General features: G+C 42.5%; 1 non-coding gene across 1 annotated transcript; it reads left to right on the top strand.

The window, feature by feature from the left end:
• The first annotated feature begins 22,603 nt into the window (after positions 1-22,603).
• Positions 22,604-22,710, top strand: LOC141593346 (small nucleolar RNA R71). The gene has a single exon (XR_012521436.1). It is a non-coding gene; the product is annotated as a small nucleolar RNA R71 (small nucleolar RNA).
• Positions 22,711-25,083: the final 2,373 nt, after the last annotated feature.

Raw genomic sequence — 25,083 nt, 5'->3', positions numbered from 1 at the left:
TGATCCTTTCCTCAATGAAGGTTGAGGAGTATTTATAGACTTCACCTTTTGTCACGTAGTGGCCAAGTGGCCAAGTGGCTAGCAGGTGGAAAGACTGATCTACCCCTCGGCCGAGGGACCTATGGCTGGCCGGCGGGCCATGTTGACTCACCGCCGAGGGGTCTTGGATATGAGTACGCGGATATGTGCCCCGGCTGACAGGTTGCCATGCCGGGACCCAGGCTGACAGGCCGATGGGCTGCATCAGCTAGGCTGTCTAAGATGTTGACTTGCTGTGGATATCTTTGACCTTGTCTAATGTGTTGACTTGGTCGGGTGCGAATATGCCCCATCAATTTGCCCCCGAGCGTAGTCTATGCTTGGTATGGGCTCCGATGTACGTCTGAGCGTATATTCTGCGCAAGTAGTTTGTAGAAAATTTTCTGCATCGGCTTCTTCTGCGGCGGCTTCTTTTGCCTCTGCCTGGTCTTTCTTAGGCCGTACCATATCCCCCCTCCACATGGATGTGTATTGGGCATCCGATGTGGATAAGAAAGGGACGGTGGCCGAGACCGGGGTTGAGACTGCCGGTTATTTTTGATTGCCCCCGGCCGGCGGTGTCTACCTTGGTCGATCATGTGGCCGGCGGAGAGCAGATGCTTGGGAATTTGTTGAGGAAGGTGAATAGGCGGAGAGATTTGAATAGGCGTGTTGAAGACGTTTGGTCACTGTTGCATTGATTGACACAACTGTTGCAACGATTGACATCCCGTGGTTGCATGTCCGACACGTGTCCGCACGCTGATTGGTTGACGCTTCATGGGTCATTCGTTGATTGGCCCGCTTCATGGGCTTTTCCTATAAATAGGGTAGTTGCTCAAAAAATTGGCCACCAATTTCATTCTCCAAAATTTTCTTCTCTCTAAACTTCCAAGGGTTTCTTTGTCTTCTAATTTCCGAGTTTGTTACTCCGTGAGCATTTTCTTCAAGGTAAACAAACTTTCCAATTCTTAATTTTGTAAGTTCATTGTAAACATGTCTTCTGCGATCTGGGCCTAGTAAGCGGCGCCGGGGACGACCTCCGACAAGGCCTGGGGCCTAGGTCTCCTTCTCCCGAAGTCGATCCTCGTATTCGGAGGAATGGGAGGATGACTCGATGTCGATGATGAGCCGGCGACTTTGATGATGATGTTTGAAAGGGCTCGTCCTAGTAAGGCGAGGGAGTACGTTATGGATCATGGTGACGCCTGTAAAGTCCGTCTTGACCGTGCTTGGACTCATAGGTTAGCCCGCTTTGTTCGGTGAGATATTTTTCGAGAAACATTTCTTCTTTGGTGAGGGCTACGAAATTGTTATCCCGGACGAGGGTCAGTCGTCTTTGCCCTCCCCCGGGCCACACCGGCGTATACATGCGGCACTTGGAGTACGGGCTCCGATTTCCGCTGAACGAGCATGTTATGGCCATTATTAAGGCCATGAACGTTGCTGTTGCCCAACTGCACCCATTGGCTATGAGGACCATAGTCGGCTTTGTCTTGCTTTGTCTCTTCAAGGGGGAGGCCCCAACGGTGAACCTATTTCGCCGACTTCATTACCTCCAGCCGTCATTCTCTGGCCGCGCCGGGTGGTACAGTGTGCACACGGAGAAGGGTTATGTCTCTGCTGACAAACTTTCCTCTTGCAAGGGCTGGCAGGGTCGGTGGGTGTACGTTAAGGTGCTTGGATGACTATCCGCGCCCGCGACTTTCAAAGACCGAGTTAATTTGCGGTGCGAGACTAAGGCGGAGCATGACAGATGGGTCTCCCGAAAGAAGCTTAAAATGGACGTCGGCAAGGTCCTTCTTACGGAGGACGAAACGCGATGAGGCTTTTGAGTTGGACAAGAGTGGGCTGCCGAAAAGATGGATCCCCCGACGCGAGATCATTCTTCGGGATGAGCCGCTTTGCCATGTCGGCCTCATACCGGCCCTAGCGCGGGGTGAGTGGGGTCGGTGTGAGGCCCATCACCGTTCTCATTGTGTCTTTGAACTTTGATTCATTTCTTCTACTTAATTCTTGCTTCGTTTCCTTCGCAGGCCACTTTGGACCGGACCTGTCTGAGGATATCCTCCGGAGAATGGGGCTGAACAAAGATAAGACCGTTGCTAACTTACGTCCCAAAGCTCTCCCCAATGACCGCAGGAGGTCGCCGACTGATCTCATGGAGCAGCGGCTGAAAAGCTTGAGTGCGGTGGAGACCCAGGCGAAGGTCGTTAGTAACGTGCCGCGCCACACGCGAAAAACGAAGTCCTCGGCGGTGGTGGCGTCGACATCGGCTCCGCCTTCCATCCCCCCTGTTCAGAAGAAGACGGTGGAGATCGTTTGTATCTCCAACGGGGATGACTCCGACGAGGAGGAGGGGTCGCCCCTTGTCCGTAAAAGAAAGCAGACGGCCTTTACCGCGACCGTTGATTCTGCTGCTGACGAGGAAACGCGTCTTTCGGCCAAGAAGGCCAAGCACGGTATTGTTCTATCTGTGGCTTCAGATTTAGCTGGTTCCTTAGGCGCTGCCTGTGACAGGCTATCCGGCATGTCTGCGTATGTCGATACTTATGCCTACTTTAAATTTTGTAGATCGGCCGCAGTCGTCCGCCGCTCTGTTGGGCGACAAGTGGAGGGGAGTTACGTGCGGGGGTGGTGATCAACACGTCACCGTGAACTCTTCATCCCAGAAGGTTTTCCTCCTCTAGCTGCAGGCCGGTGATCATAATGTCACCACTGTCCCTTCATCCCAGAAGGTTTCCTTCCCCCAGCTACAGGCCGGTGATCAAAGGGTCACCACTGTCCCTTCATCCCAGAAGGTTTCCTTCTCCCAGCTCATAGATGAGGGCACGGAGCTGATCAAGGAGCTGGCGAGGTGGAACAGTCTTACCGGTGCTCGTATCGTAGAGCAGGAGAAGGCCGTGGCTCAATCCGCTTTTGAGCTTAATGCCACTAAGAAGGTGGCCGCGAAGGCAAAGCAGGATCTTCTCAATGAGCAGAGGCTTAGGGGAGATGCTGAGAGGGCGCTCTTGGCTGAAAGAAAACTTAGGCAGGACGTTGAAAAGGAGGTCCTTGCTGAGAGAGCCAAGGCCGAGGCTGCGGCAGCCGAAGCTGCTAAGCTGCTGGAGAAGTGTACACTTGTTCAGAGGCACGCCGACCTCTACCTCCAGCAGAGGAACGAATCCAGGGACCTGTTTAAGGCCCAGTCGGAGGTGGTTCGGGGCAAAGAGGCCGTCATTAGGCAAAAGGAGAAGGACATTGAGATGCTTCAAACCATCATGCTCCCTAACATGTGTGCTGAATTCCGGGATTTGGCCGAAGGAGCCGCTAGGGAAGTGATTGAAGAGCTCTTCCCTCTTGATGGTTCCTTTCCGTGGGATAGATATGACGAGCTGCTTGATGACAAGCTCGAAGCCAAGGAGAAGGCCGTGGCGGAGAAGGCTAAAGGGGCGGTGAGGGAGAAGGCGGAGAAGGAGGCGGCCGCTGAGAAGGCAGCTCTTGCTGAGAAGGCTAAAGAGGCCACGGAGGAAGCCAAGCGGGCAAGGGCAGCTGAGGCTGCCGAGGCTAAGGCCGAGGTCTGCTCGAAGCCGAGGCCGCTAAGAGAGCTCTTTGGGTTACCCGTCGAAGAAAGTGCCGCTGCCGCTGCTGATGGTGAGCAACAACGGACATACGGAGATAATATCCGTAGCCTTTTGTTTTTTTTTTTTTTTTGGCTTATGCTTGTAATTTCTTGTAATTCGTTGAACATTCTTAATAAGAGTTCGTTTCTTTTGCCTCCGGCCCGGTCGAGGTTTTTACCTCACTTCTTTTTCTTGCGCTAGTATTTGTGCGTCTCGATTGTACCTTAGCGTCTATGTCTTCGTCTGGGTTGTCTCCTTACGTTATTAATTGAGTGTCTCTTTTTGTTCCCGCCTCGGCTTGGCCGAGGCAGTCTAGAGTGCGTATCTCAATTGTGTTAACGCTTCCAAGGCATTTTGAACGCTCTGCGAGTATCACCTGCGTTGGTCATTGCCATCGAGGTGTCTGCTTCCTAGCGGTGATTGCCGCTCTTGTCAGTGTGTGACAGTGTGAGCCAGCATCTGTTTCTTGTGATCGACTGCCGTGGTGTCTACCACTTGGAGTGACTGCGACGGCGTCAAACTTCTTGGGGTGACTGCCGTGGCGTCTACTACTTGGGGTGACTGCGACGGCGCCTGTTTCTTCATAGAGACTGCCGTGGCGTCTACCACTTGGAGTGACTGCGACGGCGTCAAACCTCTTGGGGTGGCTAGTGGCGTCTACTACTTGGGGTGACTGCGACAGCGCCTGTTTCTTCATAGAGGCTGCCGTGGCGTCTACCACTTGGAGTGATTTGCGACGGCGTCAAACTTCTTGGGGTGACTGCCGTGGCGTCTACTACTTGGGGTGACTGCGACGGCGCCTATTTCTTCATAGAGACTGCCGTGGCGTCTACCACTTGGAGTGACTGCGACGGCGTCAAACCTCTTGGGGTGACTGCCGTGGCGTCTACTACTTGGGGTGACTGCGACGGCGCCTATTTCTTCATAGAGACTGCCGTGGCGTCTACCACTTGGAGTGACTGCGACGGTGTCTGTTTCTTCATAGAGACTGCCGTGGCGTCTACCACTTGGAGTGACTGCGACGGCGTCAAACCTCTTGGGGTGACTGCCGTGGCGTCTACTACTTGGGGTGACTGCGACGGCGCCTGTTTCTTCATAGAGACTGCCGCTCTTGTCGGTATGACAGTGTGAGCCGACATCTGCTTACTGATAAAGACTGCCGCTCTTGTCGGTATGACAGTGTGAGTCGGCGTCTGCTGCTTCCTAGTGATTATGGGAAGAGCGAACATTCTGATGGAAGACTTGGATGATTTTTCATTTAGGTAAAAACATGCGTCGGGGTGCCCACAGCTGTTTTGGACACCTCCGCCGCTACATAGATTATTCCCGAGATTACCAGCGTCCTAATGGCCTAGTCAGCCACTAGTTACATCCATGAGGTCGCCCTCCTGTTGTAAGGATAGACCTTTCCCTTTTTCTGATTTCTTTGCCACTTTGAGGGATTGCATGTTCCATCCTCTGGCGGCTATCTGGACATTGACCACCTCGTCATTCTCGTCTTTGGAGACGAGCTTATGCGCTTCCCCCCGGTCCGAGACATACATCAGTGTTAGGGCCCGGATGGACATCACTGCGTCAGCCTCGCTCAGGGTGACTCGGCCTATGAGAACGTTGTAGGCGGACGAGCCGTCGATGACCACGAACTCAGCTAGGACATTCTTAGCCGCTTTCTTTTCGCCGAACGTTACGGAGTCCGATTGATCCCGGTGGTACCAGGCCGGCCCCGAGAAGTCAGTATAGTGGGTTGGTGCGGGGGCTCAAGTCCTTGACTTTCGGGCCAAGGCGAGGAAGCACTCCCTGAACATGATGTTCGTGTACGCGCCTGTGTCAATCAGGCACCTCTTGACCAGGTGGTTGGATATGTCCAAATTGACTACAAGTGGGTCGCTGTGAGGAGCGATGACTCCTTCGTAGTCCTTCCTTCCTATGGTTATATCGGGGATGTTGGAAGCGGGGATCGCTGTGTTGGGCACGAAGTTGATGGCCTGATATAGCTCGTTCAGGTGTCGTTTGTGCCCATGAGCGGACCCTCCGTTCTCGTTGCCCCCGATGACAACATGGATCACTCCTATCCGTTCGAAGACGGATTTCTTACCCGTGCTGCCGGCGTCAGTCTTTTGGCCTTTGGCAACGTACTTGCCGAGGCTCCCCTTCCGGATCAGCTCTTCAATGGCATTCTTTAGATGCCGGCAGTCGTTGGTTAAATGGCCGGTGTGGCCGTGGTACTCACAGTACTGGCTCGTGTCACCGTCACTTTTTGGCTTGGGGGGTTTCTCCCACTTCTGGCCCTCGCTTTTGCTCAGGGCAAAGACCTCGGCGGCTGATACGACGAGTGGGGTTTTGTCACTATACCGCCTCTGGTGGTACGTTCCCGAACTCCACCCGGTGCCCGTCGAGTCCTGTCTCCTGGCAGGTTTGTCCGACCGTGACCTATTATTCTCACGGCGTCGTTCATCGGACCGTGACCTATTGTCGTCACGGCGTCTTTCACCCCCCGGCGGCTCTTCTTTTCTGAGTGCTCAGCCTCGCTGGGGCCTACCCAAGTCTTGTGGTAGTCCTCCACCTTAATGGCCTGGTCGGCCATCTTCCTGGCGGAGTCTAGTCTTTGGCCGCCGCACTTGATGAGCTCATTTTTTAAGTCCCCTCTCGGGAGACCTTTCATCAGCGCGAAGGCGGCCAGTTCGCTATTCAGATCCCGAACCTGCTGAACTTTGGCGTCGAACCTCTTCACATAGCTTCGGAGAGTCTCGCCTCCCTCCTGCTTGATAGTCAGGAGGTCCGATGTTTCGACGGCCCTCCTCTTATTGCAGGAATACTGGGCCAAAAATCTTTCTCTCAGGTCGCCATACCCGTATATCGATCCGTCGGGGAGTCCTTTGTACCAGCTTTGTGCCATCCCATGGAAGGTTGTGGGGAAGACACGGCACCAGACCTCATCAGGCTGTTCCCATACCGACATGTGGGACTCGAAAGCCTCCGCGTGGTCGGATGGGTCGCCCTCTCCTGAGTACGATATGGGTGGCAATTTTAGCTTAGTTGGCACCGGGATTTCTAGGACGTAGTCGCTGAGGGGCTGTCTGACCACGTGTCGAACGGCACGCGGCGATCGGCTCCTCACGTCCCTAGTTCGGCTCCTCTCCCCGTGGCGGGAAGGACTTCTTCCCTGACTCTGGCGAGTTGGGCTTCTTCTTCTCCGACTCTGATGAGTCGGACTTCTTTCATTTCTCCGGGGCAGGCCTCGTGGCTGCTGCGGTGACGCTGTCCTCCCGCGAGCGCGGTCAGGACTTGTGTCCACCACTTGCATTCTGGGCTCTTCCGGCGTTTTGACAGGGCCAACTTCTTCTAGCGCTCCATTCAAGTCTCTTGGAGTCACATTCTGGGCCCTGGTCTCCTGTGCGGGTTCCGCCGCTCTTGTCGGTGTGACAGTGTGAGCCGACGTACTACCAATGAGGTTTAGAAGTTGCTTTAGTAATGCCACGTCGACCACATGTCCCATGAGGGTGACTTGGTTGGCGGACAGCGGCGCATCTGGTGTTATTGGCATCCCGAACTCCGGTTGGATCACTCCGCCGGTGGAGGGCTGCATGACTCCAGAATTGTTGAAGGTATCATCTGGGTGGAGGGGCTCGTCGGTTACGAACACCTCTTGCTGTTTCGACATTTTCTTAACTTTTTGGGTGGGTTTTTGTTTTGTGTTTTTAAGGGATTTTATTAGCTTTTAGTACGCTTTCCCACAGACGGCGCCAATTGTTCCGGGCGTAATTCCAGAGCAAGTATAGTTACCACCCGTGGCTAGTTGAATGATGTCTTGAGTTGGATTCTCCCTTGGTCTTAATCGTTCCTCACGGCCTCTCCTGCAACAATGAACGAACTGAGGGCTTGGCTTTGAGCCAAGCGTACCCACTCCGACGCCCAAGTCAGTGAACTTAGATGTATAAGTTGTATGCTAATTGGCTAGGAATATATTGTAGAGAGATAAGGAAGATTATACCAGATGAATAGTGTATTTAGGTTAAGTTGTGTATTTCTGGATTTTGATCCTTTCCTCAATGAAGGTTGAGGAGTATTTATAGACTTCACCTTTTGTCACGTAGTGGCCAAGTGGCCAAGTGGCTAGCAGGTGGAAAGACTGATCTACCCCTCGGCCGAGGGACCTATGGCTGGCCGGCGGGCCATGTTGACTCACCGCCGAGGGGTCTTGGATATGAGTACGCGGATATGTGCCCCGGCTGACAGGTTGCCATGCCGGGACCCAGGCTGACAGGCCGATGGGCTGCATCAGCTAGGCTGTCTAAGATGTTGACTTGCTGTGGATATCTTTGACCTTGTCTAATGTGTTGACTTGGTCAGCGGTGCAGAATATGCCCCATCACTTAGATTTACTAAATATGAATAGGTAAAAGTTAATTATTATAACTAAAGTTACACTATAATTTGTTTATTTTAGATATCTTATTTTATATTTTTTCAAATCTGCAATTTTAATGTGCATCACTTCAATGCCCATTATCTGCAACTTTATTACACATTTGTATAAATTCAATGACAATATGTGCAACTTCAATCCCGTTTCCTCTTGTTATTATGTTGGTTTATTAAATAAAATTACACAATTTTGGACTAAAGTTACACAATTTTGGACTAAAGTTATACAAAAAGGACTAAAGTTACAGTAGGACAAATTATATAAACGTGTCTTATAATTAAAGTCATGCCTTTTACACTTTAAAGTTACAATATTTAGGATAAAAGTTATATCATTATGGATTAAAGTTATAAACTTAAAATATTAAATCTCTTATTTTTCTCAATTTTCTGTTTTTTTGGACTAAAGTTGCACAATTTTTGACTAAAGTTACATAATTTTGTACTAAAGTTATACAAATAAGGATTAAAGTTACATTAGGATAATTTATATAAACTTGTCTTAAAATTTAATAAATTCACTCTCAAGAAATAAAGTTTTGCCTGTAAATTACAAAAGTTATACAAATTTGGACTAAAGTTATACAAATATGGACTAAAGTTACACAATATTGACTTAAAATTATACAAATTAAATTTATATATTCAAAATCATGTAACTATAGTGATTTAGGAGTCTAACTTTAGTCCTTAATATTATAACTTCAGTCGTATAGTCCATTTTATATATTATTTTAAGTTTATGTAACTCTAGTTTTTTGTGTGTGTAACTTTAGTTCATTAATAGTGTAACTTTGGTCCATAATAGTGTAACTTAGTCCTTTTTTTTTGTATAACTTTAGTCCAAAATTGTGTAACTTTAGTTCAAAATCGTGTAACTTTAGTCCAAAATTGTATAACTTTAGTCCAAATATAAATTCAGATTTGAAACCAACACAATAACAAGATGAGGTTGAAATTGCACAAAATGCCATTGAGGTTGCACATAATGCCACTGAAGTTGCAATAATGTGCATTGAAGTTGCACATAATGTTATTGAAGTTATACATAATGTGGATTGAAGTTACACATAATGCCAGTGAAGTTGTACATAATGTCATTGAAGTTATACATAATGTGAATTGAAGTTATACATAATGTCAGTGAAGTTACACACATTGAAGTTTAAATTCTAAATCTGAAAATTTTATATAAGCAAACGAGATTTTAAAAAATTTATAAAACAAGACATTGAAATTTGAGAAAATAAATAAATACAGATTGAAATTTAAATACTAAAACTAAATAATTTATATAACAAGACGAATTTTAACGAGACGAGATTTGAAAAAATATAAAACAGAAATAAAAAACAAGACGATATTTGAAATATAAAAATATGAATTATAATAACTTCAATATATCTAACATTAATATTAACAAATAGAAATAAAACAACCCCAAACAACAAACTTAACACAAAATTTGAAAAAAAAAATATGACGAAAAAAAAGAAACCACAATCTGAAAAAAATAAACGTTAACTGATTCGCGGTGGTGGTGGGACGGTGGGTGGTGGTGGTGGGTGGTGTCGGGTGGGGTGGTGGTGTATGAGGAAGAGGGGTTTTTAATTTGTTTGGATTTTTGATTTTTTTGGTTTTTGATTTATTTGGATTTTTGGGTTTTTTTATTTATTTGGATTTTTTTGTTTTTTATTGATTTGGATTTTTTTTATTGATTTGGATTTATTTTATTGGGGGTTTGAGAGAAGAGAGGAGTGAAATGTATGAGATGAGGGAGAAATGAGTGGGTGGAAAACAAATATATAGTAAATTAGTGACTAATTAGGGTGAATTAGTGAGTGTGTGGGAGAGAGTGTTAATTAGCCTTTTATTCACTTTGGGTGGGTTCATCTCATCCCTCCATCTCCCTCCATCCAATGGCTCATAATAGAACTTATGGACTTAGTATATATACATGGACTCACTTAATCTCTTATATATATATATATATATATATATATATATATATATATATATATATATATATATATATATATATATATATATATATATATATATATATATATATATATATATATATATATATATATATATAGAGAGAGAGAGAGGTGGGATCCGGTGAGTCCACCTAAATATTTGAGTTCATAAGTCCATAAAACAATATCACGCACTATACAAAACAATATCACGAATTTTTTTTTTCAAAATTATTTTTTCTTCAAAATAAAAAAAAAATTTCGAACATTTTTTTTTCGAAATTTTTTTTTTCAATTTTTTTTTTTTTCAATTTTTTTTTCGAAATTTATTTTCGGAAATTTTTTTTTTTCGAAATTTTTTTTCAACAATTTTTTTTCTTGTAAGCTGTGATATTGTTTAGTATAACGTGTGATATTGTTTAGCATAACTTATGATATTGTATTACAAAACAATATCACGAAATTTTTTTTTGAAGATATTTTTTAACAATTTTTTTCGTAAAAGCTGTGATATTGTTTAGTATAACGTGTGATATTGTATTACAAAACAATATCACGATTTTTTTTTCAATTTTTTTTTTTCAAAAAGTTTTTTTTTTCCAGCTGTGATATTGTTTAGTATAACGTGTGATACTGTAAGCTGTGATATTATTTAATATAACGTGTGATATTATATCATGGACTCACGAACTCAAAAAGATAGGGTGGACTCATGTGATCCTAATTCGGGATCATATGAGAACCACTAGGATGATGAGAACTATGAGAACCACTAATAATACTACTAATACTAATATTAATAATTAATAATACTACTACTAATTATAATTTTACGCTGCTCACCCCCAAACCCTTCAATCTCAATCATTTCCCCATTTTCACTTTCTCACTCATCTTCTTCTCTCTCTTCGACTATCATCATCTCCGTCGCCATTTCCGATCGTCTTCTCCGATCATCGTCTCCGATAATCACTCTCCTACCTTCATCGTCTCCGATCATCACTCTCTGATCATCTTCTTCTCAAATTACGGTTCAATTCATTCATCACCAGCATTTTCGCGAGATTTATCAATCTCATTCCTATAAATTAAGGTAATATGCTTCTCAAATTAATGGCGATTCCACTCTTATTTTATCATACATGTATTTTTCCCCCGACATTCATCAATTTCTATCCAGCTATTAACCCTAATTTGCAGTAATTTTCCTAATTAAGGTCTTTCATTGTTATTCTATAACGAATTCTTAGATTTCTAGTCTTATTTTCGACTACATGTTCGAGTTTTTGTTCTACGTTTCGAAAATGTGGAATTTAGATGATCTATGGATTATTAATGATCTATATTGTTAAGATCTGTCAATTTCCACAATGACGGCAGTTAAGGCTACTCAAAACAACCATTTTTCTCCATTAATGACCTCTTCTTCTTCACTAAAATCTGCTCAAAAATCACAAAAAAGTATCACTATCAATAGTAGAAGCCATGAACGTCCTAAAGTTACTACCTTTGAGGCTCCCTCTTCCTCTGATGCACGGAAAACTCGTTCTATGCAGGATATTCAGGGTATCCCTGTCTTACGATTGCTGAATATGAAGTGCGGGGATGTCACCGAGGAGGATGAGGACCTACAGGAAGGTTGGCTACTTCGTCATGGAGGAAAGGACATCCCTGTTCTTCCAACAATCCATGAGGAGGAAGCTTCTGAAGAGATTTTACAGTTTACCCATGAGTCCATCAAAACAGAGGCAGAATTTTGGTCTCATTCTGTTATGTGTTACATCTTGGGTGCAAACCCTCTCTGGGCTATGGTTGAGGATTATATTTATCATGTCTGGGATAGGTTTGGAGTGGAACGAGTCTCGTTTTTAGATAATGGGGTCTTTCTTGTTAGATTGACTAAGAATGAGGATATGGATGCGCTGTTACAGTCTGGATATTATCTTTATGATAACAAGCCTATTGTTATTAAACCATGGACTGTGGATATGGAGCTTGTTAAGGCAAAAGTTGATGTTGTCTCTGTATGGGTTAAACTATTTAATGTTCCTCTGAAATTTTGGGGAAGCTGTTTACCAGCAATTGCAGGATTAGTGGGTAAGTTTGTTAAAAAGGATCAAGACACTCATGATAAAGTTAGGCTTAGCTATGCTAGGGTTATGGTGGAATTGTCAATGGACCAGACCTTACTTGCTAAAGTCAAGTTCTTGGATGAATCAGGGCAACTCGTTTTTGTGCCTGTAGAGTATGAATGGAAACCTATCTCATGTACTAGCTGTAATGGGATATGGCATAATACTACACGGTGTAAGAAACCAGTTAAGAAAACTTCAAAACCAAAACAGAAGCCCAAACAGATTTGGAAGCCTGTTCAAATAGACAAGGTTCAAGCAGCTGTTGTGAATCCTGTGAGCACTTCTCCTATACTAACACCTACCAATTTTCCTCCTCTTCACACAGTTAGATCTGTACCTATACAATCTACTCCAGCAAAGAATATTATGAGGTTTATTAGGCAGGAGAATATTGTGGGGGTAAGGTTATCTGCCAAATTTAGTAAGTACTCCTTTTTAGATGCACTGAATAACTCTAATGCTTCCGGGAGGGGGGGGGGGGGTAGTAGAGAGTGGAAAGGACCCCCCTGGAGACACTCTCAATGCATAGCATAAGCTTTTGGAATGTACGGGGTCTAAATGACCTGAATAAGCAGAAGGTGGTTAAATGGTTTTTGCACAATAATGGAGTAGGCTTGTTTGGCTTATTAGAAACTAAGCTGAAACCTGGAACTCTCTTGAATAAAAACACTTCAATTTGTGATGGTTGGAGCATTTCCACTAACTGCAGTTGGCATAAAAGAGGTAGGATTTGGATTTTATGGAAACCAGACTGTTTTGATGTTAATTTTCTTTCCTACGATTCGGATATTCATATGGTTGTAACATCTAGAGCTGATAATAAGACCTTCAAGCTCACAATGATATATGCTTTTAATGGTCTGGGGGAAAGGGTGGCTTTATGGAATATTTTGAAAGAGATTTCCCTTGACTGTAGTGCACCTTGGCTGTGGTTAGGGGATTTCAATACTGTTTTGTCACCAGTAGAAAGATTAGGGGGTAACACTACTGATGCTTAAATGCAGCATTTCCAGGATTGTGTATCTATTTGTGGCATGGAAGATATACCCTCTACTGGTGCTTTGTTTACCTGGTCTAATAAGCAAAACCCTTTTGATAGAGTCTATAGTAGATTGGATAGGGCAATGGGTAATCAAGCTTGGCTGGATGGCTTGGTGATAATTATGTACACTTTCATCCTGAGGGTTTCTTTGACCACTGCCCCTGTACAGTATTGACTACTCACTCTACTTTGGGGGGCAAGAAAAACTTCAAATATTTTAATATGTGGGGCTCTGCTAGTCAGTTTAAAAATATTGTTAAGAATGTGTGGAGCATTCATGTTTAAGGGACAAAGATGTTTTCCCTTATTAAGAAGTTGAAAGCTTTGAAACCTGCTTTGAAGAGTCTGAATAAGTGCTTTTTTTCTGATATAGAAAACAACACTACTATTGCAACTTTGGCCCTTGAAAATATTCAAAAGCTGCTGATTGAGAACCCTGGTGATATTGCCTTACTGCAGCAGGAAATGGACATGGCTCATGATTTGAAGGAACTTATCTCAGCTAGGGATAGTTTTTTTATTCAGAAAGCCAAAATCCATTGGTCTTTGGAAGGAGACCTGAATACTAATTATTTTCACCATGCTATCAAAAAAAGAATTTATCTAAATAAGGTCTTCCAAATTGATGATATGAATGGAATTCCTTGCACTGACGGTGATTCTATTCAGGCTGCTTTCCTTGCTTACTATCAATCTCTTCTAGGGTCTCAGACAGCGACTGAGAAGGTGAACTTGACTGTTGTGAGGCAAGGAGCTTGTTGTACTGCTGAGCATTGGAATATCCTCAACAAGCCCGTTACTGCTGAGGTGGTAAAGCATTGTTTGTTTAGCATCCCTAAAGGGAAATTGGTCGGACTAAATCTTTTCGATAACTTGTCGTTAGGAGCACCTAGACCAAAACACAATTTATAGCTTCACAAACAACTCTACAATTAGTAAAGAGGCAAGTAAAGGTCGGATCCCAAGGGACGAGAATTGAGATGAGATTTCTATTAATACTAGTGGTGTCTTTGGGGTGTCATAATTTGGGTTGATGTAGAAGGTCACTAAACTAAATAGCAATGAAAGTAAACAAGCAAGATGAATTAAAAAGGGTTGTAAACAATTGATAAAAAGCACTAGGGTGTCATGGGGTCATAGGGGATTCATGGGAATTGATCATACAAACATGTTCTCAAATTATAAGCAAGCAATTATTGTTGTGATGGATTGAGTTGGGTTATATCTTACAATCCTAGGAAAGTTTGGGTCCCGGGGCCGAATCGATTAGATTGTACAACACCTACAAGTGGACTTAGTCTTCCCTACTCAACAACATGCATGGTCTAATGAGACTCGAGTTGGTATATGTCTTACAAGGCTCATTGAAAAGGTAGGTGATGGGTAAAAAATCCAAGGATTCATAGGCTCGCATTTCATCAAACATAATATGTGCATGAGTTGAGATCAAAACAAGCAAGCAAATAAACCATGAATGCATATTAATTTAAGCATGAATCATTCCCCATGTTGGTTTCCCCTAATTACCCATTAACCCTAGCTAGGTGACTACTCAATCATTATCATGTTGATCATGCTAGCAAGGTTGTCAATCATACTAACAAAGTAAAACACGATGAATAAATGAAAGTAATTAACAATAATTAAAAAGGGATTAAGAGGATTATACCTACTAATGATTCCAATAAAGCAAAGAATAAAAGAAGTACTTGATGCTTGATTGAGAGGTTGTCAATCTCCCAATAATAACCCAAATAATCTTCAATTACCCAAAATAAAGGATGAACAAAAGAGAGATTAAGGAAATAAAACTTGTATTAAAACTTGATTAATTGTTGATTACAAAACTAAAGAGAGATTTGATTGATATTAACTACTCTAAGATTTGATAAGAAGAACATACTCTTCCAATTAGACTAATGGGGTATTTATAATGGAAATTAGGTGGATGCATTAGGGTTAACTAAGGGCTTAAATGACGATTAAGTCCCTACTTAAGGAAACGCCGGTATTTTCTGAAAGATGGGCATCTTTCTTGAAGCTTGAAGAAACGAATTTGCGCTGCCTTGGAATCCGTGCGTCTTAGGCTCGGGACGGCCGGATTCCTGTGTCTCTGCCCGGGCGTCTTTGGGAGAAGACGGGCGTCTTCTGGGTGCTGCTGCCCGGGCGTCTTTGATGGAAGACGCACGGATTGTGGTGCTGGGGACGGGCGTCTTCTTGACAATTCGCACGGATTGCTGCTCAGACTTGTTTCTTCTTCTTTTCTTCCCTTTTTTTCATAAAATCCTTGGGGATTTCCTCGGGGATGCAAGCATCTTTCCTCATCATTGCCCGTCTACTACAGTATGTACAAAGGCCTTCTAATCTTGTCTCTCCTTGATGCTTGGTCATTGAATTCAATCAATTTAGTGTCATTTTGCCATGAAAATGCAAGGTTTGCACTTCTTTCCTACCAAGGGCACAAAACCTCAAAGAATATGCAAAACAAAGAACTAAAGACAATGAATGACCCAAATATGCACTAAAAAGCATGGGAACAAGGCTAATTCGGGGACTAAATATGCGCTAATTATGGTCACATCAAATATCCCCAAACCGAACCTTTCCTCGTCCCGAGTAAAGAGGTGACAAAGACTAGGGCCATTATTTAAACTAACCTAATAACATAGCCAACATGAGACAATTAGCGGGTCTCACTCTACCCCTTCAACTCACAACAAGACAACCATGAGGTAGGATGCCTTCTTGCAAGGCAAGGTGGGTCTTGCCAAAATGGCGACACATCCAAACATTAAGCACACAAAATCAAATAATGGATGCATCTACAAAAAGGAATAGCCACTTCCTCATCAAGTGGCGAAGTTAACTAAAAGAGAACAAATTTAAGAGCATATATTCCGTCACAAATACTAGTTCAACAAATCACTAAGGCTAAGAGGATGGCACTAAATCACCTCCAAATGGTGTTAAACTAGACTACTTTCATCCTCAATTTCTAAATACTTTCGTCAAGAGCGATCGGATGGCGTGGAATGAGGATCCCCATGATGCTAGTAGCATATGACATGACAAGTCTCGAGTTCTCTACAAAAGTAAAGGTCATGGATCGTCCCAAGCTCGACAAAGTGGCATGACAAAAAGGCTTTTTGGGAATAAAATGCTCAAATCGTTGTAAACAAGGGTGGATATGACTAGCATTCAAAAATTGACCTCATTCAATCTTTCACATTTCAAAAATTAGAGATGGGGTTTGTCCCTTCCGTGCTAATGTCCTTTGCTTTCGCCAATCGCTTATTAGGCAACCGGTTAACCTCTAGACAATAGCTTTTCGGGGTGATAGTCACTCTGTCTCTGGGCGGTTGAATTCACAACCGTGTGGGGGCCCAATTCAATGGATCCCTCTCCAAAGCACATCGAAGTGGTACGCCTCCATCAAAACAACTAAAATTCTCAATATTTCAACATTTCATAGCATTTGAGGTTTCCTTGGCAATAAAACGTTTCCACATAACAAAATCTTTGAAATGAGCATTTCAAACTTATCGATAGAAAGTATTTTTGGGTTGCCATACCACAAGGTTAATCAAGGTCACCTAGACAAGTTAACCAAGTCCACATCGCATCACGAGGTTGGATAGGTGACTCACATGCAAACCCTTGACTAGGCTTTGGGTCATGGGTCGAAAGACACTAGTATGACACAATCTAGGGTGTTTTACATCCATTCTAGTAGGCGAAGTCTTAAGTTGAAAAAGTATTTGTAATGTCTTAGTTGTTCTTGTCAAAGTTCCCAATTAGGCACTTTTCAAAATATTTAATCTAAATGCAACTATATGCCATGATGCAACTATTATATACGTCCTAATGCAAGTGATTCCACCAACTAATATGACATATCAACTAAATGCAAGTCCTAAGTTCACATTGTTATACCGCATCAATCAAAATAAAGCCACATAGTCATTAACATAAAGAGGAAAAAGGAGATTGGAAAGATCATACCATGCGGTCTTCATGATCCTCATGTCTCGGATGTGGCGTAGTCGATCAATGTGAACAAGGATAGAACAAACACAATATATACAATAATATATACACGACTATACTACAAAGGAAATTAACTTGTTTTTGGTTTTTCAATTTTCAAATTTTTATGATTTTTTGAAACTTTTCAATTTTTTGGATTTTTGAATAAAAGTTAGATTAGAATTCCCCATCCCCACACTAATATGAGCATTGTCCTCAATGGCCAAAATGATGGGAAATTATGCAAACATGATGCATGATTTCTACACTAGATGCAAACTACACTAATCTACACTACATGACGCATGTTTTTTTGTTTATGACGGAGAGGATAATTTAGATTACCTCCCGTTGTGTATGCATGTACTTCCCCAAACCGAGTTAGACATTATTGCTAATGTCCTAAGGTGGGGTGTAGTTCATGCACACACGATGCAATGCATGAAACTAATTTTGTCATTTTGGATTTTCAAAAGATGGGAACAATAAAATGAGAACACCTCAATGGGGCCGAGGTGTTAGTCCTCTATGGTGCTAGGACTACTCCAACAATGATCAAGATAAATAAATAAAACAAAGAGAGAAATAGACAAACCTTAAGAGGGTAGGAGCCTCCAAAGCTTGCTAATCTTCCATCATATCATCACTATCATCATCTTCCTCACTAGAAGTGGACTCATCACCACCTCCCTCTTCACTTTCTTGTTCACCTTGCTCATCATCCTCTTCTCCTTCTTCACTAGCTTCTTCATCAATGTTATCATCAAACTCTTCATCACCGACAACCTCATTGTCACCCGAAATCTCAACCCTAGATGCACTCGGAAAGAAGACTTCCCTATCCGCCAAACTAGGCAAGGGACATGAAGGGTCAAGTAGTCCTTGCCTATCGAAGTGAAGGAGGGGTGGATATTGGGCTAAGTAAGCATCTTTCCGATCCTTGAAGGCTTGCTTGTGCATCTCTTGCATAAGAAGAGTCATATAATCATTTCTCGCTTCAACACCTTCGGGTTTGAACTCTTGGTACTCGAAAGGATAGGGTGGTGTGACAATGGAAGAGGAGGGCATTTCAATTTCGCCCTTTTGTTGTCGGATAATGTATTCGGCCTCTTTTGAAAGGGGAAGGAGATAGTTGGTCCGGTGGACACTTAAACGACAAATCTTCGAAGGCAAAGTAAAAGATCTAGCCTCACTAGTGAGCCATCCATATTTGGTGTCAAGAGGGTTATGAGAGACCCACTTGTACTTGTTTATCATAGTTTTAATATCAATGAGATTACCACCCTTTTTCGCCACATACTTGTTATCCTTGTTGAAGTTCGGATCAAAGTATTTAGCTAAAATAGTGACTAGACCTCCATTCACAATGACGGTCGTGCCTTGCTTCCTACAATCAACATTTAGCCACCTATCCACCAAAAGCCTTAGAGAGTTTAAAGGCTTGGTGAATTCCGTTCCAATGTTCAAGGCCGACTCAAGAAGAACAAAATCGAGTTTGGTGAAACGGTTGGTGTCTTTTCTTGCAATGATGGTGTTTCCTACAACCTTGTGCCACACTCTAATGCCCGGATGGTGGACTAATATAGCGCGACTAGCATGAAAGTTCTCAAATTTCCTTCCGGAAATCGCCTCCCAAAGAGGGTCGGGGTCATACTTGCCAACATTCTTAAAATAACTCGGTGAATCGCTAAGACCCAAAGCTTTACCCATTTCCTCAAAGGAGATGCGCCTACTAACATTAGCTAGGCGGAACTCGATGGTCTCTATAGTCTCAACCTTTTTAACTTTCAAAGAACTCAAAAATTCTAAGGTAAGGGAGGGGTATGTCAATTCTTTTGATTCAAACAATTTTTCCAACCCCATGGCTTTAAAGAAGGCTCTAGTTTGCTCAAGGACACCCAACTTATCTAAGGCATCTTCACAAATAAACTTAGTGGATAGAAATGATTTTCTAGCAAACTTGGCAAAAGTGTCCCTATGGGATTTGGAAATGAAAATTACCTCCGGAGAATTCGAAAGTTGAGCAATTTCCGGAGTAGTAGATGTTGTTGCTTCCATGGGAGGTTGTTGTTGTTGCATTTCCAAGTTTGGGCTAGCTACCACCATAGCCAATGCTTTCTTTGCTTGAAGACTCTTTTGTCTTGATGAGAGTGCCTTTGCCATTGGTGCCTTTGCCTTTGTTGCTTTTGTTGCTCCCTTTGTCCTTGCCATTGATGAATAAACCAAGAAAAGAGTGAAAATCTTCAATTTTCTAGTGTACCCAAATCGATTTAAAGATGAAAGGCTTTGCCTTTATGAATTCAAAAATCGACTCAAAGGTTGAAGATTTTGTGCTTGGTTTTGATTTTTGTTAAAAGAGGAGTGATTGATTTGTTGTTAAAAGGATGCTTTGATTTGATTTTGGTGAATGTTGTTGAGGAATCTTGTTTTTGTGATGGAGAGGATGAGGGTTTTGGAGTTATGGGGTTTATGGGTAGTATTTTGAATGAAGAAATGAAGAAATGAATGTGGAAGGGGGTTTATAATGAACCCGAAATATTTGAAATGCAGGGGGAAGACGGGCGGCTTTCCTTCGGGACGCCCGGATTCTGTCTGGATGGGCTTCAGGAATTCTCGCCTAAAGACGGGCGGATTTGAACAAAGACGGGCGGATTTGAAAGTGCGGGACGGGCGTCTTTCAGAGAAGACAGGCGGATTCCTTTCAAGGGATTTTTCTTGTTTTTCTCAGCCAAAAAGACGGGCGTCTTCCCTTTAGGACGGGCGTCTTTCTGAAGACGGGCGGATTCCTTTCCAGGACGCCCGGATTTGCTAACAGTCTAGAAATTTCAGAAATTCAGTTTAGAAGGACGGGCGTCTTCTGCCCAATATGCCCGGATTGCCTGAAGACGGGCGGATTCTCCTGAAACCGCTCGGATTCGACCCCTTTTACCCGGATTCAGTTCCATCCGTGTACCTTGCATATCCCTTGTCATTTTTTATTCTTCTTCATATCTCGTGTTCTTCATTGTGGGGGCACTACTAAGGCATGAATAGCCTAGGCAATTGCTATCCCCACACTAAGCTAAAACACTACACATCAATTGAAATCATTAGCCCCTCCCTCACTTCTCTCAAAAATGATAATTATCTTGATCAAAGCATAAAAATCCAAAAATAACAAGAATGCAATACAAGAATTGAAATGCGAGTTAGGGAGTTAGAAATATTTACAAATGGTGGTTTAGGGAGGACTCCACCAAACTCTCATTCTTGATGAGATGTCAAGGGGGCATATCCAAGGTGTTGTTGATGTTGCTCAACACCTTGAAAAAGTAATCAAAAGCTTGTTCATTGTCATGATAAAGTTCTTCAATAGACCTTTGCCCTTATTGTCGGTCTTGATCGATAGCATTACCAATGTAGGGATTGAAAATCCCTTCAAATTCGTCGTCCCAAAGACAACAAACTTCATTAAGTTGATCATTAAAAATCTCTTGATTTGATGGAGACAACTCTCCCATTTTCTTTTCTTGGCCAATAAGGCCATCCTCTTCATTGCTTGACTTTGGTGAGCTTTGCAAGCTCTCTTTGTTACAATTCACTTGCTCTTTGAATGGAGCATCTTCAATTTTCTTCTTCCATTGGAGTTCCGACTTCTTCCTATCATCCTTCCGGCTATAATGATCGATCATAAAACATGGTTCATGGAAACGGGGAGCTCTCACAGTCTTGTCAAGATTGAAAGTTATACTCTCATCTCCCACTTCTAGAGTGAGCTCTCCATGTTTTACATCAATCACCGCACCTGCGGTGTGTAAGAAAGGTCTTCCTAGAATGATTGGAATGTTGGAATCTTCTTCCATATCAACAATGACAAAGTCCACCGGGATGAAAAACTTCCCAATTAAATGCGGAACATCTTCCCATATCCCTAATGGTGTCTTCGTCGATCTATCGGCCATTTGGAGTGTAATATTAGTGCATTTAAGCTCTCCCATCCCCAACCTTTTACTCACCGAGTACGGCATAACACTCACACTAGGCCCTAGATCACATAAGGCTTTGTTGATCGTGGTGTCGCCAATGGTACACGGTATTGAGAAGCTTCCCGGATCCTTTAGTTTTGGAGGTGAACTCCCTTGAAGTATTGCACTACTCACCTTAGTGAAGGCGATAGTCTCAAGCTTCCAGATCGACTTCTTCTTTGTGAGGATGTCTTTCATGTATTTCGCATAGGCCGGCACGTGATTGATTAATTTCGTGAAAGGAATTGAGACTTCCAAACTCTTCACAATTTCCATAAACTTTCCAAGTTGGTCATCAAATTTGGGCTTGGCTTGACGACTTGGAAAAGGAAGTCTAATCACAATGGGCTCCTTCTCCTTGACCTTGGCTTCATTTTTCTTTAAAATTTCTTCTTTTGATGATTCTCCATCCTTGGAGTTTTGCACAATTTCTTCCTTATCACTAGCTTCCATAACTTCATCCTCAACTTGCTTCTTCGGTGCTTCATACCTTGTACCACTTCTCAAGTGAATGGCACTAACCGTTTCATGTCTTGGGGGATTACTTTGAGGTGGTAATTACCCCTTTTGTCTTTGTGAGCTCGAAGATGCTAGTTGAGTCAATTGGGTTTCCAACATTTTGGTGTGAGCTAGAATGTTGTTGATGGTGGTTTTCTTTGCTTGACTATCTTTTTGCATTTGAGTGAAAAATTCTTGTTGATTCTTTTGCATTTGGAGGACCGCTTTTTGAACATCAAAACCTTGGTCATTTTGTTGATTGTATGGAGATTGATTTTGGTAACCTTGGTTTTGGTTGTAAAAGGGTCTTAGATTTTGGTTTCTCAAGGGAGGTGGGGTGTATGTTGTTTGAGGGTTTTGAACATTTTGGCTTTTGTATGAGAGATTTGGATGTAATTTGGTGTTTTCATTGTAATAGTTGGAATAAGGGGTACCACTCTTGTATGCTTGGAAAGCATTCACTTGTTCATTTGTTCCCCTACATTCACTTTGGTCATGTCCCAAAGTTCCACAATTCTCACATATCCCACTTGGTATTGATGAAGATGCCGTCATGGCATTAACATGATGCTTTGGTGATTTTGAGGCTTCTTCAAATCTAGCCATAGCTTTTTCAAATTTCAAATTGATTGTATCAATGTGAGCACTAAGTTGAGCACCCAATTGAGTAACGGAGTCCACTTCATGCTTTCCTCCTCTAGTAGCCTTGCGAGGTCTACTATATTGTGAGTTATGGACGGCCATTTCCTCAATTTTGTTCCAAGTTTGATTGTCATCAACTTCGATGAACATTCCATTTGATCCCATGTTGATAATGTACCTTGAATCTTTATATAGACCGTTCCAAAATTGTTGTACGAAGAACCACTCGCTAAGTCCATGATGAGGACATGAGCGACAAATTCCCTTGAATCGCTCCCAAGCTTCATACAAAGATTCTTCATCCCTTTGCTTAAAACCCGTAATTTGAGCTCTTAGCATGTTAGTCTTTTCCGGTGGGTAGAATTTTTTGTAGAAAGCTAGAGCCAACTTCTTCCAAGAATCAATACCGAGAGTGGCCTTATCAAGGCCCTTCAACCATTATTTCGCGGTGCCAGTTAGAGAAAAAGGAAATAAGACCCATCGAATTTGGTCTTGAGTTACACCGGTTTGAGAAATCGCATCACAATAGTCACAAAAGGTCTCCATATGAGAATGAGGGTCTTCAATAGGCACCCCCCAAAATTGGCTCCTTTCGACTAATTGGATAAATGCGGATTTGGCAATAAAATTTCCGGTTAAATGTTGTGGTGTGGGAGTACCATTGGGTAGGTTCTCCTCGGTGGGTACGGAATGTGATGAAAACTTAGGCATTGTGGGTAGATTTTGTGTTGTATTTTGTGTTGGGTTCTCCTCACCTTCTCTTGCAAAAGGGTTAATGAACTCAATAGTTGGTTGAATATCTACAACCTCACTAATACCTCTCAAATTTCTCCTAGCAAGTTTTCTATTGGTTGTCAAAGTTCTTTCAATTTCACGATCAAAAGGTAACAAATCACCTTGTGACCTTCTAGACATGCAAAATATCAAACAACTCGAAAACAATTAGAACAACCCTTGAGGAGTTTTACTTCCTCAAGGCAAAGAAAGACACAACTAATAACAATATAAGAAAATCTAAATCAAGATAACACCGTCCCCGGCAACGGCGCCATTTTTGGTCGGACTAAATCTTTTCGGTAACTTGTCGTTAGGAGCACCTAGACCAAAACACAATTTATTGCTTCACAAACAACTCTACAATTAGTAAAGAGGCAAGTAAAGGTCGGATCCCAAGGGACGGGAATTGAGATGAGATTTCTATTGAGACTAGTGGTGTCTTAGGGGTGTCACAATTTGGGTTGATGTAGAAGGTCACTAATGAAAGTACACAAGCAAGATGAATTAAAAAGGTTGTAAACAATTGATAAAAGCACTAGGGTGTCATGGGGTCATAGGGGATTCGTGGGAATTGATCATACAAATATGTTCTCAAATTATAAGCGAGCAATTATTGTTGTGATGGATTGAATTGGGTTATATCTTACAATCCTAGGAAAGTTTGGGTCCCGGAGCCGAATCGAATAGATTGTACAACACCTACAAGTCGACTTAGTCTTCCCTACTCAACAACATGCATGGTCTAATGAGACTCGAGTTGGTTTATGTCTTACAAGTCTCATTGAAAAGGTAGGTGATGGGTAAAAAATGCAAGGATTCATAGGCTCGCAATTCATCAAACATAATATGTGCATGAGTTGAGATCAAAACAAGCGAGCAAATAAACCATGAAAGCATATTAATTTAATCATGAATCATTCCCCATGCTGGTTTCCCCTAATTACCCATTAACCCTAGCTAGGTGACTACTCACTCATTATCATGTTGATCATGCTAGCAAGGTTGTCAATCATACCAACAAAGTAAAACATGATGAATAAATGAAAGTAATTAACAATAATTAAAAAGGGATTAAGAGGATTATACCTACTAATGATTCCAATAAAGCAAAGAATAAAAGAAGTACTTGATGCTTGATTGAGAGGTTGTCAATCTCCCAATAATAACCCAAATAATCTTCAATTACCCAAAATAAAGGATGAACAAAAGAGAGATTAAGGAAATAAAACTTGTATTAAAACTTGATTAATTATTGATTACAAAACTAAAGAGAGATTTGATTGATATTAACTACTCTAAGATTTGATAAGAAGAACATACTCTTCCAATTAGACTAATGGGGTATTTATAGTGGAAATTAGGTGGATGCATTAGGGTTAACTAAGGGCTTAAATAACGATTAAGTCCCTACTTAAGGAAACGCCGGTATTTTCTGAAAGATGGGTATCTTTCTTGAAGCTTGAAGAAACGAATTTGCGCTGCCTTGGAATCCGTGCGTCTTAGGCTCGGGACGGCCGGATTCCTGTGTCTCTGCCCGGGCGTCTTTGGGAGAAGACGGGCATCTTCTGGGTGCTGCTGCCCGGGCGTCTTTGATGGAAGACGCACGGATTGTGGTGCTGGGGACGGGCGTCTTCTTGACAATCCGCACGGATTGCTGCTCAGACTTATTCCTTCTTCTTTTCTTCCCTTTTTTTCATAAAATCCTTGGGGATTTCCTCGGGGATGCAAGCATCTTTCCTCATCATTGCCCGTCTACTATAGTATGTACAAAGGCCTTCTAATCTTGTCTCTCCTTGATGCTTGGTCATTGAATTCAATCAATTTATTCTCATTTTGCCATGAAAATGCAAGGTTTGCACTCCTTTCCTACCAAGGGCACAAAACCTCAAAGAATATGCAAAACAAAGAACTAAAGACAATGAATGACCCAAATAT

This window comes from Silene latifolia, chromosome 7, assembly GCF_048544455.1.
Source record: "Silene latifolia isolate original U9 population chromosome 7, ASM4854445v1, whole genome shotgun sequence".
Taxonomy (NCBI): Eukaryota; Viridiplantae; Streptophyta; class Magnoliopsida; order Caryophyllales; family Caryophyllaceae; genus Silene; species Silene latifolia.
The sequence above is the reverse complement of the archived record's forward strand: the minus strand, read 5'-3'. Positions and strand labels throughout refer to the sequence as shown.